We start from the raw sequence: 18715 nt of genomic DNA on the forward strand, positions 1-18715 counted from the left end.
AAAGGAGCATTAGGCAAGTAGGAGAGAAAAAAACCACATAACAGCCACAAATACATACAGATTATATCCATCCTATTGATAATTTTTTGAATGGCTTATAATAACCTGTGTTCCAAAAATCCCTTTAAAGGAAAGAAAAACTTAATATTACTTTAGAACCTAATCATTACAAATGTTCCTGTTTTAAGAATCTACACATCTCTGCTCTAGTGAATGGTTCAATTAATTGAAGCCTTGCTTTCTTGTGCTAAAGTTTAAAAAAATTATCCCCTTCCTGTGCAGATTTCTTAGCATTGCTTCACTTATGTATCAAATAGTAGACATTACTTGGGCAACTTTATAGGATAAACCTGATGCTTTTGAAATATATTCATGGGGATTTTCATTTCTTTGAGTATAATCCATAGGCCACTGTTTTCATTTATTCAAGCATGCGTATCACACATAATTTATCTTTTATTAGCATAATAATTTCTAATGAGTAAGCCCCTTTGTCCCTCATCACGTAATTAAATTTTGCAATAGTTGTTGAATATATATGATATTTACTCATCAGTGGGAGAGAGAAGGCCAAACTACAGAGGTAATTACATGTAATCTCATTCTCCTGAGTCGTCAACACATAGAGCTCAAGTACAAAATGTGCTTTAACTTTCTGGAGTGAAGTCAGAGACTATAGCTGAATGTATCTGCCCAACAGATGCTAAACTGGGGTTACACAACAAGGAAATCTGCATACTATATGTGAAAACCAAAACAATATATTTATAATGCATATTTAAGCATTAAGTTTTTTTTTAAATTTTTGACAAGACTTTATTTTAAAAATTATTACTTATAATATCTCAAATATGGTATTCTTTTTTTATTGAGGTGTAATTAGCATATAAGGTTGTATAAATATTTTTTAAGCTAGTGTTTTTCAACCTGTATATTAGAATTAAGTCAGTCTACTAAGGATTGTTGATCTTTGTCAAGAACAATGAAGGATCTGAGATTTTACCCCATTTTCAAGCTAACAAGTTGGCCTGTCACAGTTTCATGGATGCTGGCAGAAATCACAAGACTCCTGATTCAGAGATTAAGAACTTTAATACCTATGGCACAGCAAGCAGCAAGAGCTTCATGTTTGCATCAGTGTTCCATGCTCCCCTAGTCCCGTGGCAATTCTGCAGTAGAGTGGTCTAGGTGGAATTATCCAGTGGATATGTACCACAGTGGGGAGCCTCAGCTTGGGAAACCCTAATCTTTTTTAATGGACTGTAAGGAAGCCTGCCCGATCTTTGTCCTAAAGGGAGGCATTATCTTTAATATCCTGATAAAGAAACAAATCTGCTTTCTACCTGGGAGGAGACACTATCTCTGTCTTCCAAGGTTATTTGCTGTAGAAACATCCTTATAAAAATATTGAGGAAGAAAAGCTGATATAACGTGTGTAGAAATGGCAGAGAACCATGGAAAATCACCTATGACAGTATTTTTTTGTGTTAAAATTTTGCTCTAAAAACCCTGGGAGATACATATACAACTTTTAAATGTAAAGGAGAGTTTATACTATAATACTGGAGTAGCAAAAGGTATAACTGTAAAGGTATAACCTAAAAAAGGAGGTAAAGTAATCAGGTAATTTTGTTGGAAGAGCTGGAGCTACGGAGCTGCTCGTAAACAACATTCCCACCGCTCCTGCACACAGACTCATGCCGTACGTACAACCATATCAATGTTTGCACAAATGTACAGAAGAGATTGAGTCTTATAACTTTGGAAGGAGGTTAAAATGTCATGGGGATGTTAGGAAAGGGGACAAGAGAATAAGAGATGGATGATGGGGGTGATAAATTAATTCTCAAGTCCCCTGAATTCAGATGAAGGTCTGGTCACAGTTAGAGATGCTTCAGGGTTGCAGTGGCAAGGATTGGACTGAACAGGGGTGGAGGGTGTTCTCCCACTGCACAGAACCCAGCTCTGCTCTGGCAGCCCATCAATTGGAACCATGGGTACACTGGTAGGTGGCATCATTGAAGTGAATATCATTTCCCATAACAAGCATTCGAGTGGTAAGTCTTCTTCACTCCACTTCACAGTAGCAACCAGAACAGAAGACAGAAGAGAAAAAAGAAGACAGATGCTGCATGTTTTGTTGTGTGTGTATGTGTGTACATGTGCAGACATGCACATGTGCATGTGCATATGTGTATGTGAAACAGAGAGAGATTTAATACCTAAAATTGACTGAATGCTTTCTTTGCACCAGCACTGTTCTAATCAATTTACACGTCATATTTTAGCCATTATCTGGGACGTCATTATTACTACCATACTTTACAGATAGGGAAATTAGGCAGAACACAGTTAAACAGGTAGTCTCAGGCTCATATTTTGAGAAGTAAAATACTTGTGTTACAACGGAGAAGAGGGACTAAGGGGTTTTGGGTTAGCAGACAAATATAAATGAGTGACCTAGGGTACAATAGTCCAGAGAATGGTTAGATGATCCAAGAGACAGTGGTCACTGAAGACTGGTTAAATAGGCAGAATGTAAGATAAGCCTTGTAAAACGATGGAAGGAATGGCCCGAGCAAAGGCACAAAGGTGGGAAAGTTCATGGCTTCTGTGGAGAGAACAGTGAGCAGGTCAAGGTCACTGCGGTGGAGGGTTCCTCCATTTACTCAACTATGTTTTGTTATTGTGAGGCAGCTATTATGTGTAAACGACTAAGAAATAAAAGGATACTGAATGTGCAGGTCAGGGTCAGATCAAGGAAACCTTCCTGATGTAAAACAAGCCGTGTCATATTATGTTTGTTAATAATTTTATTATGCTCGTTTTTTTTTTTCATGAACTTTTCAAGCCTATTTTTATCTCTCACTTCTAACATTTGTAATGCTAGTACTTTGCCTTATAAATTAAAGGTCTTTCAAAATGCTGATTAAAAAAGATAATAAGGCCAGGAAAATATTTTCTCTCCACAAATCATATTTTGTGTCTTAACATCTTTTTTGCAACTGTTATATGTAAAAGAGATGACTTTTTAAGGTACTTGGACTTCACATAATGTTTCTATGCCCTCTTATACTAAATTTATTTATTTATTTGAGAGAGAGTGCATGAGTGGGAGGGGCAGAGAGAGAGACAGAGGGAGAGAATCTTTTTTTTTTTTAAAGACTTTTTATTTATTTATTTGACAGAGAGAAATAGAGAGAGAGAGAGCACAAACAGAGGGAGTGGGGAAAGGAGAAGCAGGCTCCCTGCTGAGCAGGGAGCACAATGCAGAACTCCATGCGGGGCTCCATTCCAGGACTCTGGGATCATGACCTGAGCTGAAGCAGAGGCTTAACCAACTGAGCCACCCAGGTGCCCTAGAGAGAGAGAATCCTTAAGCAGACTCCATGCTGAGTGCAGAGCGCAGACATGGGGCTCAATTTCATGACCCTGAGATTAGGATCTGAGGTGAAACCAAGAGTCAGATGTTTAAGTGACTGTGCCACTCAGGTGCCCCCTAAATTTGAATTTCTAAAAAAAATTGCAATTCTGATTTGAAACTATTCGATACTTACATGGTGCTCATAATACACTTTATGTTGAAGACTCTATTTTCCATTTTCTTGGACCTACAGCCAGAGATGTGGCTAGGAAGAGGCCAGGTCCTTTGGGGGAAAATTTCTGAAGACACTTGGTGCTCCTGTAAGGGCAAGACAACCTCACCTTTCAACCTGGCTACTTTGAGCTTGTCAGGCAAGGCTATTGGGGCATTTGCTCATGACCCTCTGGAGGCTGGATGCAACTTAAACCATTCCCATTCTAGACCTTTCCACGTGTCTCCAAGTACCCCCAGTCCCTGTTCCTCAAGTTCTAAACTTTGTAGACTCTGAGGCAGTTCAGGTGAGGCCAGGCCCCACTGGTGGGATATCCCTATGGTGGTTCATGGCTTTAGTTCTCATCTATCCAGAAGCCCAAAGCGTGATCTCACGAACACGCTGGGTTTTCTTTCTGAAGCCAACTGAAAAGAAATATTAATTACTCCTTCTTTCATATTCATGAAGGAAGAAAATACCATAAAGAATATCACATTTAAATGAATAACATTAGATGCCTGCAAGAGGAGTTTAAATTACCTAAAAACAAAATACTGAGTTTTTTTGTTTTATGTAACACAAGCTGAAAGTTTTCTTTCAGTAGGTTTGGTAAAAGTTGAATTGAAAAGGGGAGAACCAGCAACTGTTTGGAAAGCTTTGGAAGTGGGCTGATTGTATTGGTGGTGGCAGATTTTTAAAACAGGGAAGACTTGAGACAATAGTACAAAGAATCACTTGGACTTGAAAACTGATTACTTAAGGGACTTAAGGGAGAGGAGGCAGAGGAAGAAAGAGGAAGGGAAGAAGTTTCGTCTTTAAAATTTTCAGACACAAAACAGTAAAACTGAGTGCTCTAGGATTTTGATGGGCAGCCAGGAGAGGACTGACGAACCAACTCCTTGCCTAAAAGTTTGGAACACATGATTTCTCGATATAAGCCTCTAATCGTGTTACTGAACTTGGTTCTTTTACAGAATTACTGGTAGAGAATATACATTAAGATGCTCTTTCTTATCTTACATTGGATTTAAATAAAGGTCATCTTAAGGGACAAAAGGCTCACAAGGCATTGATTTGGGATTGAAATAATTATAATTAATTATCTGGACTTTGTGCCAACTTAAATAATTTTGCTCTGCAAAACCCCATTAGAGATATAGAAAATTGCAGAACTCTGCACATATTTGCAAATATATCAGTAATTAAATCATCTATAAGTGCATTTTATTGTATAATAACTGAATATATTTCAATATGCTTCAAGTTTAAATGGTCCAATATGTTCCCAATAGAACAGTGTCTATTTTTCCTTTTGCTGCTTTGGTAAAAGCAATCACATTCTTAGATCTATTGGACAGAAACAGATTTTTAGTTAAATAGTTGTAGCTATAAATGCTAATTGTATTCATATGTATGGGTTACTCTAAAAAGATAGACATGACTTTGCAGTTGTAAGAAGCTGAGTTTAAAACTGGGTGGTAGTTAAAAGTATCAGTATAAAAACTGGGTTAGACATTCACATGTGAGTGAAAAACAAGTCCTAAAAGAGAAGGAAATTTGTTAAAATTATATGGTTTTATTTTTGTGTGTACTACGATGAAACCTCCCTTATAAGGGGTCCTATGTGTTTGTTTCTTTAATACTATATCCTCAGTGCCTAGAGCAGAGACTGACACAAAAAATTATCAGGAGGATATGTAATTTAAACATATGTATTTATTATACATATGTATGTGTGTATGCATATCTTCAAGCATAGATCGATAACAAGCATGCACACACACACACACAGAGACACACTCACACGCTCACAGAGACACACACACACAGACACACACGCACACACACACACAGAGACACACACGCACACGCTCACAGAGACACACACGCACATGCTCACAGAGACACACACGCACACGCTCACAGACACACACACACACACACAGAGACACACACGCACACGCTCACAGAAAAATAACTTAAAAGTTTTTGTCATTGGATGTAGGATTATGGATGATTGAATTTTTGTATACTTTTCTCAAGTTTCCAAATTTTCCACAATGAGCAATTATTAATTTTTAAATTGGATAAAAATAGCAATGCTATTAAGAAAAAACATACATTAAGAAAGTCATATGTATAATCAAAAATGAAAAATGTCATGTTTTCTTCAATATCTGTAAAATACTTCAATCGTTGAGAAAATATCTACAATTAAAATTCATTGGTATTCTTTTCTGTGTGATGTGAAAACTGCATGGACCATTATCTAGTTTAATAACCATTTTATAATTTCTCCAAGATCTTCCAGGGGGGATTCATTTATGAATAACTGCTTAAAGGCTATTTTGTTGCCCATTTTCTTGTGTCTGGTGTCATTTGAGAGCTAGTGAGCTTTTAGATTGGCAATAAGGTCCTAATTTTTGATTGAGACAATCAGTGATCTTTTGACCTCTACAGCCATTATAAACTAGAGAAAGAACGACCTAGAAAACTCACATTACAGACAGAAACCTCATTACCTTTTTTTTTAGAAAAAATTCAAAAGGAATGAGGAGTCAATCCACATTTTTGTTTTGTTTTGTTTTTAACCTATCTAATAATAGCTAAAATTTACTTAGTACTTGTGGTGTATCAGGTGCTGTTCTGAGCACATCAGATGTAAAAATTTCACTTAATTCTCACAGTTTCCAAAGAAGTGTGAATTATATTATAAATTAGGAAAGTGGGGTACAGACGCATGAGATATGTTACCCAGTATTACCTAGCTGGAAGTGTTCAAATTGGGATTCCAAACTGGGCAGCTTGACTGCTGAGTTCACGTCAGTCTTGACCAAAATGATGAGCTGGCTGCCAGCCCTTCAAATCAGGAGCTTCACCAAGGTCTAGTAGAATGAGGACTGCTCAGGGAAACAAGACGGCAGACTTATAAATTTCTGTTTATGTTAAACCCTATAACCTTTGGCGAAAACTCTTCATCTTCAATCATTGATGTGTTTAAGTGCAAAATGTGGAAAAATTTTACTTGTCTTTCCTGGAAGCATCATGGTGTCCTTTGTGATCCTGTGCAGGCCTTTTTAATTGTACAATTACGTGAGCACTCTATTATCCAATACATTGGAAAATCTTGGGAGTGTGAAATACCAGAAGAGTATGTTTGCTAAAATAATTCTTTTTAATGTTTAAAAAGCCTCAAGAGGCCTTTATATCAAAAATAAATAAATAAATAAATAAATAAATAAATAAGAATGAGGTTTAAACAAAACTACTGCTAAAAACTATTCTGGCTTGTTAGTAGACATCTGACCACAACCACACAAAATGTTCCAAAAGAGGACTGATCAGCCAAGCCCTTCTCAAATTACAGATGTGACACCAACATTATAGTTAAAATGTTTAATTCAAGTGGCTAAGTCTTGTGGTGACTTGTTATGCATAATAATAATAATAATAATAATAATAAAGCAGGGTTTTTTTTTAAAGATTTTATTTATTTATTTGAGAGAGAGAGTGCACGTGCATACTAATGAGCAGGGGGGAAGGGCAGAGGAAGAGGGAGAAGCAGACTCCCCGCTGAGCAGGGAGCCCCATGCAGTGCTCCATCCCAGGACACTGGGATCATCACCTGAGCTGAAGGCAGACACTTAACCGACTGAGCCACCCAGGTGCCCTGGAGCAGTTGTTTTTGATAAAGAATGTAGAGATAGCATAATAACCTTTGAATATTTTCTATGCCTCTTGGTGCTCTGAAATTTGTACTTGATTGCTTTATTCTACAATAACAACAGATTAATCTTAGCTTAAGAGACTTTAGTTTTTTATTTTGACAAACATCTAAAATGATGGATTTTAAAATTTAACATGTTGCACATAATAACGTATCTCTTATAATTTTCTATCTTCGTATCTGTGGTTTAATCACATTTTACCATTTCTACTATGTGTTTATCATTCTTATCCTTTATACTTGATTAGACAGTCTAGTGGTTCTCTTTTTTGTGAATTTTTCAAAGATAAAGTACTTGGATTTATTATGAACTAAATTATTTCATTTGTCACTCACTAATTTTTGCTTTCATAACATTAAGATAATTTACATATATTAATATATGTATCATGCTTTGTTTTGCTTTGTTGTCATTTATGTACTTTTTCAGTGGAATGCATAAACAATTACTTATTTTTTAATAAGAGCAATGTCTGTGAATTTGCCTATTAATGAATAAAGGTTAAGTTCTTCTTTTTAAAATTTGTTTATTTATTTGAGAGAGAGAGAGAGAGGGTGAGCAGGGGAAGGGGCAGAGAGAGAGGGAGAGGAGAAGCAGACTCCCCACTGAGTGCGGAGCCAGACTCCATCTCACCACCCTGAGATCATTATCTGAGCAGAACCCAGGAGTCAGAAGCTTAACTGACTGAGCCACCTAAGTGCCCCAATAAAGGTTAAGTTCTATTAAAAATGGTAATTATAAATTTACTTCTTTCTTGACTCCAAAGTTATTTTTTGTTATTCTGATACAACATTATTTTTTCAAAAATTAGTACTTATTTTTTAGAATGGTTCAAGGTTCACAGAAATATGGAGCAGATAGTACAGAGTTCCTTTCTCCTCATAATAATTAGCATCTTGTATTAGTATTATAAGTGTGTTACAATTGATGTTAATTGATTCTAATCTACTGTTGAAGTTGATTAGCTAATACTTTGTTGAGGATTTTTGCATCTATGTTTAGGGATCTTCAGGGATATTGGCCTGTAATTTTCTTTTCTTGTAGTGTCTGGCTTTGGTATCAGAATAACGCTGGCCTCATACATGAGTTTGGCAGTGTTCTCTTCCAGGAAGAAACTGGAAGATGAGTATCTTTGCCTGCTCTCTTTGCCCTGAACCCAGGGGCATACCTGCAGAAGCGGTGTGCGCCTGTTTGAAAACTTTTTATTTAATATGGTCCTGTAAACCCATGAATTCCGAGTCTATTTGCTTTAAGAGCTGGATGATTTGAGAATCCATCCCTTAGATGGTACCCACGAAAGTTGAGATGCTAAATGTATGGACAGGCTCTTTCCAAGGAGTAGCCGGACATCTGGTTTTACTCTTGGAGCTGGACAGACAGGATTCGAGGGAAGTGCCCACCAGCTCTTTTGGGCTTGCTATAGGATCTCAGTCACCACCTAGATACAGGCTGATGAGAAGCCAGACCCTCAGGTAACAGTTGGGAAAGTATGTAGTCAAACCCCTTCCAGGGAGAAACTGGGAAGTGAGTGTTTTTTCCTGCTCCCTCTGCACGGAGCCAGGGAATGTGTCTGTGGAGAGTGCTCAGGTCCTTGTTGAAAACTGCCACTTTGTTCGCAATAGTCTGTGAGACTCCTGAATGCAACCCTGTTGACTGTGAGAGCTCAGTGATTTGGGGGCTCTCTTGGGGAACAACCATAAAAGTTGGGGTGCTAGATGTACAAACAAGCTTCTTCCAGAGAGATGCTGGCAACTTGGCTTTATTGTTGGAGCAAACTGGAGGGAGAAGGCTGAGAAGCATGAACTGACTTTTTTGGGCTCCAGAAAAGAGCCCAGTCAATCGGATGCAGACTGTTTCACTGTGAATGGGATATAAATATTTTGAGATCTTGCATGTCTGAAGATGACTTGATTCTACATTCACATGTAGTTGTCATTTCAGTTCATGCAGACAGCTAGATTGGGTATGATTTTCCCTAAAAATTCTGAAGGGGTATCTCTGTTGACTTCTTGCCGCAGTCATCCCATGGTACTGTAGGTTTTCTCACTTCAGAAACCTTTAGTTAACTCTATTTTTGGTTATTTTCACTAGTATGTTCTTTAGGTAGGGTCTTTTTTTAAAATTCAATGTGTAGATCATGGGTGAACCCTTCAATTTAGAAACTCATGTTCTTACATCTCTAGCAAAATTTCTGACAGTGTATTTTTTGATAATTTCTTCCCTCCATCTTCTCTGTTCTTTGTTTTTGGAACAACTAGTAATCAAACATTGATCGTTCAGGATTGTCATCCAACTTCCTTTCGTTATATTTCTTTGTCTTTTGTCCTTCTTAATGAAACAGTTATTGGTTTGTGGAATTTTTTTCAGTCATCGTATCTTTTCCCCCTGTTTTAACTGGATATGCTGAGTCCTTGTTTTGTTTTAGTTTTTGTTTATTTTCTTGTAATTTTTCATTTGTATGTTTTGGGAAATCTTAATCCATTTCACTTATTGTGATAATTGGAATAATACGGAAGATACTTAACAATCAGTACAAGAAAGACACCAACACCTTAGAATGAACCTCGGGGTTTAATGTACCATGAATACTGGCTAAATATCAGTTATGGGATTTTATGTTATCTTATTGTTACCTCACTTTTTGTTTCTTACTCTCTTTTTTCTACTTTTGAAAACATACACTTGCCAATTATTACCTTTATTTTAATTGTGATGATTATAAACTTCTACATTTAAAAAAGGTAATTGAAGTTAAATTTCTGAAATGATTAATGCCCATATAAAGTAGTATTTATTGACTTGCCTTTATTTAACATAAAGGAATGAACTCAATTTAAATTTTCCAGTGCCTTTTCTAGACTTACCAGTTTTGTTGGTATGATATTGTATAAAAAGGGTGATTTTGTTTTCCAGTTTTTATGTGCTTAATTTAAAAAATCTTTAATATTTCAAAAATTAAGTAGGTGTGTTGTATAAACATATATTCAGTAATTTTTTAGGCTTAGTTTTATTTATGTGGAATTAAAGTGAATAGAATCTGAAATACATTTGTTTCTGTAATAATTTGTTTTCAAAATTGTGTTCGTCTTCTACCTCATAAGAATTTTATTTACTTATCTTTATGTCATAAATCTTGCTTACATGTATTTTTCCCTTCTTGGAACTATCAGAGTCTTTTCTACACTCTTCATTTGTTTCCAAAATTTAGATATTACATTGTGTCGGTGACTCTACTTTGATGTTATTAAAACCGTTGAATCTTAAGCTGTATAGTTGATAGAGGCTCAGTGACCCAGATGTCTAAAGTAATTGAGGAGCAAAATGTCCAGGAAGACTTAAACAAGTCAGTTTTTGTATCATTCTCTGTATGGTTCCTTTTCTATCCCTGATGATACCATCTTGCTTTATTCACAACTGTGTGCTGAGCGAAAATAAGCGTAACAATTTATCTAGCTTCCCATTTTTGGGAAAGTATCTTTCCTTAGTAATTGTGCACTCCAGGTCACATTTTCTGTGTATAAAGAAAATCATTAGCAAATGAGCACAGAATCCAGAGAGTCTTTATTTTAAACACAAAATAATCACATTTCTATTTTGTTCTCCCATGCAGTTATATTGCTAAATTAAAATATCTTATTGCTTACTCATAGCACCAAAGATTATAGAATATGTCAAGCTGGCCACTTAATGGTAAGCTCACTTTGAAGACGAGCAAGAGAAAACCATGAAAAGAAACTCCCAGCAGGAGTATTAACTTCAGGCTAAGATTCAAGCTGCTTTAATAAAATTAAAGTTTAGTGGGAAATTCACCAAAATATAGTTGAGACTATCATTTCTTTTAAAAGTACTATTAATTAGTTAACTTAAGAAGTTAATTATGTGCTTTATAAGAGGAAAACAAGATACAAATTTAAGTAATCTGTTGCATTAAAAATGCTAGGTTGTTTTTTAAAAGGGTTATAAATATTTTTAATAAACTTGTAAAACAAAGTGTTTATTTCCATGTTAAATCATCTACGATTGAAGCATTACTGTTCAGACTGTGGCTGTGTCCGCTGCAATAATGTAAAGGCAGCATGTATAAATGGTTGCTAATCATTTGTGTTTTGTAATTTGAAGGATGGAAGCACACCTTTTGGTAAATTGGGATAAGAAATCCAAGTCAATGAAAAGAGGGCCATATTAAAACAAACAAACAACAACAACACAAAACAGTTAACCAGTAATTTCTGGGGGCAGTCCTGGAAGTCTATGTAAACTTTCGGATTTCAATATGTGTACCTATATTTCACAATGCCACCCAAAGTAGCCAGGAAGAGCCATTGGATCCTATTTGAAAAGTTGTTGATATTTCTCTCCCAGTTAATTTGCCAAATTGCTTGGAGCATTATTAGACTCCATTAGATCCCAGATCAAGCATACATAGATGATAGATGCCATACTTAATACCTTACATTTACTGCATAGAAACATTAATCTAGTATAGACATTATTCTAATGTTTAAGTTGATATAGATTATTTTAACAGAATTTAAGAACATGGGATTTATAATCCGATAGATGTGGGGTGTTTTTAAAGCCTAGCGATTTATCTTCAATCATATTCTAATTTTTATAGAGGTTCCCCTTCATCAGTCTCACTTTCCTTACCAATAAAATTAAGATAACAATACAAATTGACAGACTGATGTAGATTTAAATGTCACACACATACACATATATAAATATTTCTTTCAATATCTGCATCTTTACTAAATGTATATTATAGCTACAGTTATTTCTTTATTACTCCATCTCTTGTTCTTTTTCTCTATGTCTGAGTCAAGCACTCTGTCACATAGGAAACGGGTGGTATCTCAAAAGGAATATGACTGTAGAAGGCAGAAAAGAGAGGAGTATGTTCCTGCTTTTTTGTGTTTTAGGGGACTAAACAGAGTGGAGTAGAAAGAACTCATGGCAGACTACATGGGGGGTGGGGGAGAGCACAAATGCCATCACTAACTACCTTTAACCACCCTCAAAATAGAAAATGATTTTCAAGGCTGTGGAGAGAGGCAGCATCAGAGATAAGAGGAGAGTTTGGGTCTTTTAAAGGCATCCCTGAACCCTGTCTTCTTGGGCAAGCCCAGTGGAGATGGCAGAGATAAGTTTGTGAAAATGAAACACAGTGGGAATCTGGGCTTCTATCTCAGGTTGACTACTAAGAAGTGTCCTACTCAGTTTGGGCTGCCTAAAAAAATACTATAGACTGGCTTAAATAAAAGACATCTATTTTTTTAACAGTCCGAATACTGGAAATCCAGGATCGGGCTGCCTGATGGTTGGCTTTTTGATAAGAGCTTCCTTCCTTGCTTATAAAGATGGTTACCTCAATTGATGTCCTCATCTGATGGACAGAGAGCAAACTCTCTGGTGTCTCTTTTTATAAGGGCACAGATCCCATCATGAGGGCCCTCCCTTCATGACTCCATCTAAACCTATTTCCTACCAAAACCCCCATTTCCATATAATCACATTAAGGGTTAGAGTTTCAACATATGAATGGGGGTAGACACAATTAAGTCTATAGCAGAATAAAGTTCCCAGAAAATACATTATTGAATCAAGTATTTATAGAAGAAGGGGTCTTAGAGAGCTTCACAAGCTTCGTTTAACACTACATCACGCAGGAGCAGCAGAATGATTGTGTCTAATAGTGGCGCAGGATTACAATCACTGTACCTGAAGTGGTATTGGAGACTAGAATATGGAAAATCCATGCTTGACCTGTGTGTACATGTATGTGTGTGTGGGGAGGGAGGGCAGCAGCAATGACATATCAACAGATGTCATATGGAAAGTGACATCAGTAATCAGATGTCTGCACCCCCGCTAGCTTGACCTTACCCCAGAACATCAACTCATGGACATAATATAAGGTCTCTTAGAATCTGACATAACGCTGGTAAAGGGGCACACAGGAACCCCTTCAATCAAACTGAATGAAGTCTTTGTTATCCCTTAAGAACTTTGTTATCCCTTAAGTACTTGAAATTAGGTTCAATTTTCAATAAATGAGCAAACAAAAATAAAATAAAAATCCCTACATATCTAAGTTTGTGGACTGCTTTAATTAAAAGTTTCATTAATGGTTGCTCATCAGATGCTGTGTTGAACCAGTCCTGATTGTCATCACTTTCAGTACCTTTGGCCTCTTTTTGCAATGTTTTTTCACTGCACTGTCCTATCAATCCCATTACCAGTTACAAACAAAAAGGAAAGCATGCCACATTTCACAGTCACTGTATTTTTAAACCACCTTCAAAGAGGGAGTGGTTATATATGCTTCAAAGGCAGCTTTCCTCCCTCTTTTTATTGTATCAGTATCATTTTCTTTATTGAACATTTCACAGAGGAGTTCTATTATAGCAGCCACTCCTACTTGTCAGTTAGCACTATCAAAGGAGTTATAGGAGGAGGGTAATTACCAAGTAGTTCTAGCCTGGTGGAGTGGATAATGAGAAGTGCAGAGAACACGGGTTTCAAGTGTGTGTGTATGTGCATGCTTGTGTGTTTGTGAGTCAGCATTTCAATTCTTTTATCATTTCTATGCTTCACAAATGAGCCTATGCTTTTAACAGTAGGGCAGAGAAAAACTCTGACTTTAACTAAGTAGGGAGGGACTTCCTGCCTGAACTGAAGAATGTGAGCGCCTCCCAAAATAAATCCAAGGCAGACATTGAGTCACGTAGACATTAAGTAGTTTTTAAAAATCAGTTTTGCCAAGCATCTGCCAGATAGTCAGTGTTTTTCCATATTATTTTATTTAATTAAGCTTTATTATACATAGGAAGGTGAAATTATTGAAGAGTTTACCTGATCAGTGGCCTATGCCTCCACTTCTCAATTCTGAGTTACAAATCATATTTTACAGAAAACTAAAATGTTATTGAGTGTTACTTAGAAGAAGCAGAGGTGAGTAGACTGCTCTACCCACCACACACCCTGGTGTGCACTTTTGCAAGATGGGAAATATGTGCCCAGGATGCTTCTAGTCAGGTTGGCTTGATACCTGCTGGTAAAGATCACATCTCTTAAGCAGCCTCCCTTGGTGGCTGAGCTTCTCATGCCCAAGGTCTTTTTATACAATCTAGACACACCTCTCCAATCTGGTGATTGGAAGTCTTGACAAATCACAGCAGGATGTTCACTCTATTGATGTCAGTAACTAGCAATACTGCCAACAGGCTTTGGTAATTTTCTCTTAGATCTATTGACTATTATCCAAGAAGTTTGGACTTGTATTTTACTATCAATATTTAAAGATTTTAAATAACTCCTCTTCAGTGTACATTATGTCTATAAATTTTATGTACACATATTTCTTGTGGGTGTAAGTACAGAGAGAGGGTAAAGGGAACTTTGATGAAGCCAAATAGATACATAAAGTAAAAGAACTATACCAAAAGAAGGAGGAAATGATCAGCAGTGGCAAAGCAGCAGAAAAGACCAACAGTGTTTTGCAAAAATAAATTAACTAAGGGTCACCGAAAGAGATCTGAATCCCACAGTTCACTTGCATTTCTCCAGGGAGGTGGAACCTCTGATGGACCCGTGAACTGTAATTAAATCACAATAAAACATAACGAAGTAAATAATAAATTGAGGTAGCACAAGCTTCGACCAAGACTTTATAGTAAACATGATTAAGATTGAGTTAATACTTTGTGCTGAACATAGTTCTAAGATCTTCATGTGGATCAACTCAAAAAACCTTGGTTGCCTCAAGATCTTTATTTCACAGATGATGTAACCAAGTCAGAGAAAGGTTGTCCACAGTTACATTAACAAATAACGTGTGAAGAAGGGATCTGAATTCAAGCAGTCTATTCCCAGAGCCTACCTGCTCCATCCCAGACAAAGTAAAAGTCGTAACGTCTGTGTGACTGTCTCAGAATTGAATGTGATTTGGTACTTGTCAACTGGGGACTTTGTAGAGGGCACAAATCACCAACCTGGGTGAAAATCTGGAGCAAGTCAACGACATCCTATATTCAGTAGTAAACCAAACTCAAAAAGAACTATCTAAATAGCGAACATCTTAGATCATCTCTATTTTAAAAATGGAGGAAGATGATGTTTACACTTCAATTACTATATTTTAGTAATTTAGTATTTAGTAATTTAGAAGGGGGAAGTGATTTAAAAAATTAGTTTAGAAGATAAGCATATTGATTTATATGAGCCTCATGGAGCCCCATGAATACTTATGGTTCTCCATCTCCATTTTCCACTCCAGGTGTTCATGATGAGATACCCTTCAGCTTCCTACTGTTCTTTACTCAGTAAAATGACTCTAGTGGACATTATTTTGAGATTTTATTATTTCAGGATTTTTTGCCATCATCTGGGAACCTATCATATTTATTCTCCCAGGATACTCTCTTGTTAGAATCATCATGGGCTCAGTCAAGAGAATGCATGCACGCATACACACACACACACACACACACACACACACACAGTAGGGGGATAGGAATGGGAATGTTTTTTCTGCTTAGTTTCCAATATATTGGAAATTGAAGCAGGGACTACTGACTAATGCTCCAGTTATCAGAGGTCTTATAACAAACACTAGATAGTCTGACAATTTTGGTTCTTCATATTTTTTGAGTGTTTGTCTATTTATAGATAAGGCTGTATTTAAAGAAATTTATCAGACTCAAGTTTGAGCCAGAATATCACCTTGTCTTAATAATCTCTCTACCCCTCAAACTTCTCAGAGGCCTAAAAAAAGGAAAAGAAAAAAAAAATAGAAAAAAATATTTACCCTCAAGTTAATGAAGCTTAAGCCTCAAGTTCCCTCACTTGCATGGTCTCCTTCCATGGTCCTTGCTGGGGAGTCTAAAATGTTCACAAGGTCATTTCAAAATAAGATATTTTAACTTGTAATTTACACAGACTACTGTCTCTTTCCTCTCTGACTTTTTCAACATAACACCCCCTTACCTATCATATAGTATGGGATGGCTGTAGGCAATTTTTGGATCTTCTTAATAGAAAGTTCTCCTGGGATACATGTCTAATGGGGAAGTTTACTTTGGGTTTATTGGAACACATTTTTATGGTTTGCACATACCATTAAGTTATCATGCACTGTCTTGGTGCAAGAATGGCTTGCAGGAATGCTCCTACTAGCCTCAGGACCATTTCTTCCCCAGTGTCTGACGTGAGGACGGCAGTGACAAATTGGTAATGAGTGTAACCAATTCAAAGAATGTTTAAGTTGACTCACTGCCCAAGAAACCTTTGAATGCCTTGAATACTTAAACGTCACACATAAAAGAAACTTGATAGAGGTTTTTCTAAATTTGACAGCAATTCTAAAAATTTACATTTTGTTAACATAATGAGAGTGAAGTTGAAATAAACATTTTTATGCTATCAGGTTTTGATCAATCATGCTAGAGGAAAGACTGATTTATCTTTCTATTGCCTTCATTAAAGATGTGAATTGGGCCTGTGTGGCTCAGTCAGTTGATTTGGGCTCAGGTCATGATCTCAGGGTCATGAGGTTGAGCCCCTCATCAGGCTCTGCACTGGGCATGGAGCCTCTTCAGATTCTCTCTCCCTCTGCTCCTCTCTTCCCCTCCCTCTGTTCTTGCTCTCTCTCTCTTTTTAAAGAAAAGAAAAAGTAAAACCATCATCATATGAACAGGCAAGTGATCGTAGACTAAGCAGCCAAAAATATAGGCAAAATTATTATAGAGATGAAATTATCTTAATTTTTTCTGGATATGGTGAAAAGAGTTGAGTTTGTCACATTTTTACAAATTTGTCATTTTTTCTTTCCCCTTATTCCACATAAGTAGCCACATAAGTACATAATATTGTGTCCATATACTTACATATATTTTTTTTTTCCTTAAAAGATTTCCCCACACACACACAAACTGAAAAAGTTCTGGCCATACAAAGTCTGGATCCGTTCCTGCACCATTCAGCATATGTCCAAACCAACTTCAGAAAAAAGTAAAATAATAAAATTAACAATACATCAAGATATTAAAAAAAATGCACACAAATTTCAAAGCTGTGCTTTGTCAAAAGATAATAGAATATAAGACAAATATGAGTAGGCTTATTTGTATATTGATTTATTTTACTCTAATCTAAAATGAATCATACTTTTATTTATTTATCATCATTTCTGTTGATTTTATCTTTCCTTCTCACTGTAAAATCTGAATGTCAATAATTTAATTGAAATAATCAGCTGTAGGTTTCCCACTGCTTGGGAAACAGATGCAGTGTTATCCAGAACAAATAAAACAGTATATTGAGCACAAAAGGAATTTATCAGATTAGGTTTCCGGGCAAGGTAAAATAAGGTGTCTAGCTTCAAGTAAAAAAGATAATTTTGTCTCCTTTTGTCCTATTTTTAAACAGCTTTGCTTTATGTGGTGAATCAGATAATGTTGTACCTATTATAGCTTTTATTTTTATCAGGTCATTAGAATAAAACAAAAGCCTCAAGCAGCAAAGATTCTATTTTCATGCAAATCTTCTTAGTAATAAAAGATGAGCAAAAGAAATTAAAGAAAATATCTATGAGGAGTTGCCTCCAAATTAAATAGCATTTAAACAATTCTCATCAACTCTGAAATCTCTTTTGCATTTGTTCTTAATTGTTCAAAACAAGAAATTTTCTGAAATATGTGGATGTTCTTTCTTTCAGCTGTTTTCTCTTTTGGGGTCTTATTTCATATTTGAAGTCAAAGAAATATATTAAAATTCCAAACAAACTTGGTTTTTAATTAGAATGTTGGCAATTAGCTCACTCATTTATATCTCATTTCCTATCTTTACTGGGGTTAAGCTGTGTATGTCTTCAAATTACCTTTCTAAGTAGAAAATTGTATCCTTTCCTACTCCCTTATACGATTATCTCTCATGTAATTATGTTAGTACAGTGGAATAGTTTTCATTATAATTTAAAAGAAATCTTAGTCATATGACAGAAGGAGAATTCAATTTTTAGTTGTGAAGGTCACTGAATAAACCATCACCAATGACTGATTTATGTGCCCAATTGACAAAAATTAATATTTACTTCTCGTCTTATTTGTCAGCATAGTAGAACATCTTATGGGTTGTATGAACCTCCTTTTGTAAGAAGAGTAGGATAGAGTAACTTGATTATCTAAATTAGAAAGATAAAAATTATAGAATACGGAAAGTAAAATTATACTCCTAAAAAGAAACATCTTTTCTAGTTCTTTCACCAAGCAGCCCAGAAATAGCAGCTGTAGCAGCATGTCACGTGCTCACCAGGAGCTCTGGTGGCTTTCCGGGCCCTGGCTGCTGGCCTCTGAAATATTCTGTCCAAGGAGAGTAGCTGACTTCATGTCCTTCCACTGGAGAACATAAGAA

Source organism: Ursus arctos, unplaced genomic scaffold (genome assembly GCF_023065955.2).
Source record: "Ursus arctos isolate Adak ecotype North America unplaced genomic scaffold, UrsArc2.0 scaffold_8, whole genome shotgun sequence".
NCBI classification, from domain to species: Eukaryota; Metazoa; Chordata; class Mammalia; order Carnivora; family Ursidae; genus Ursus; species Ursus arctos.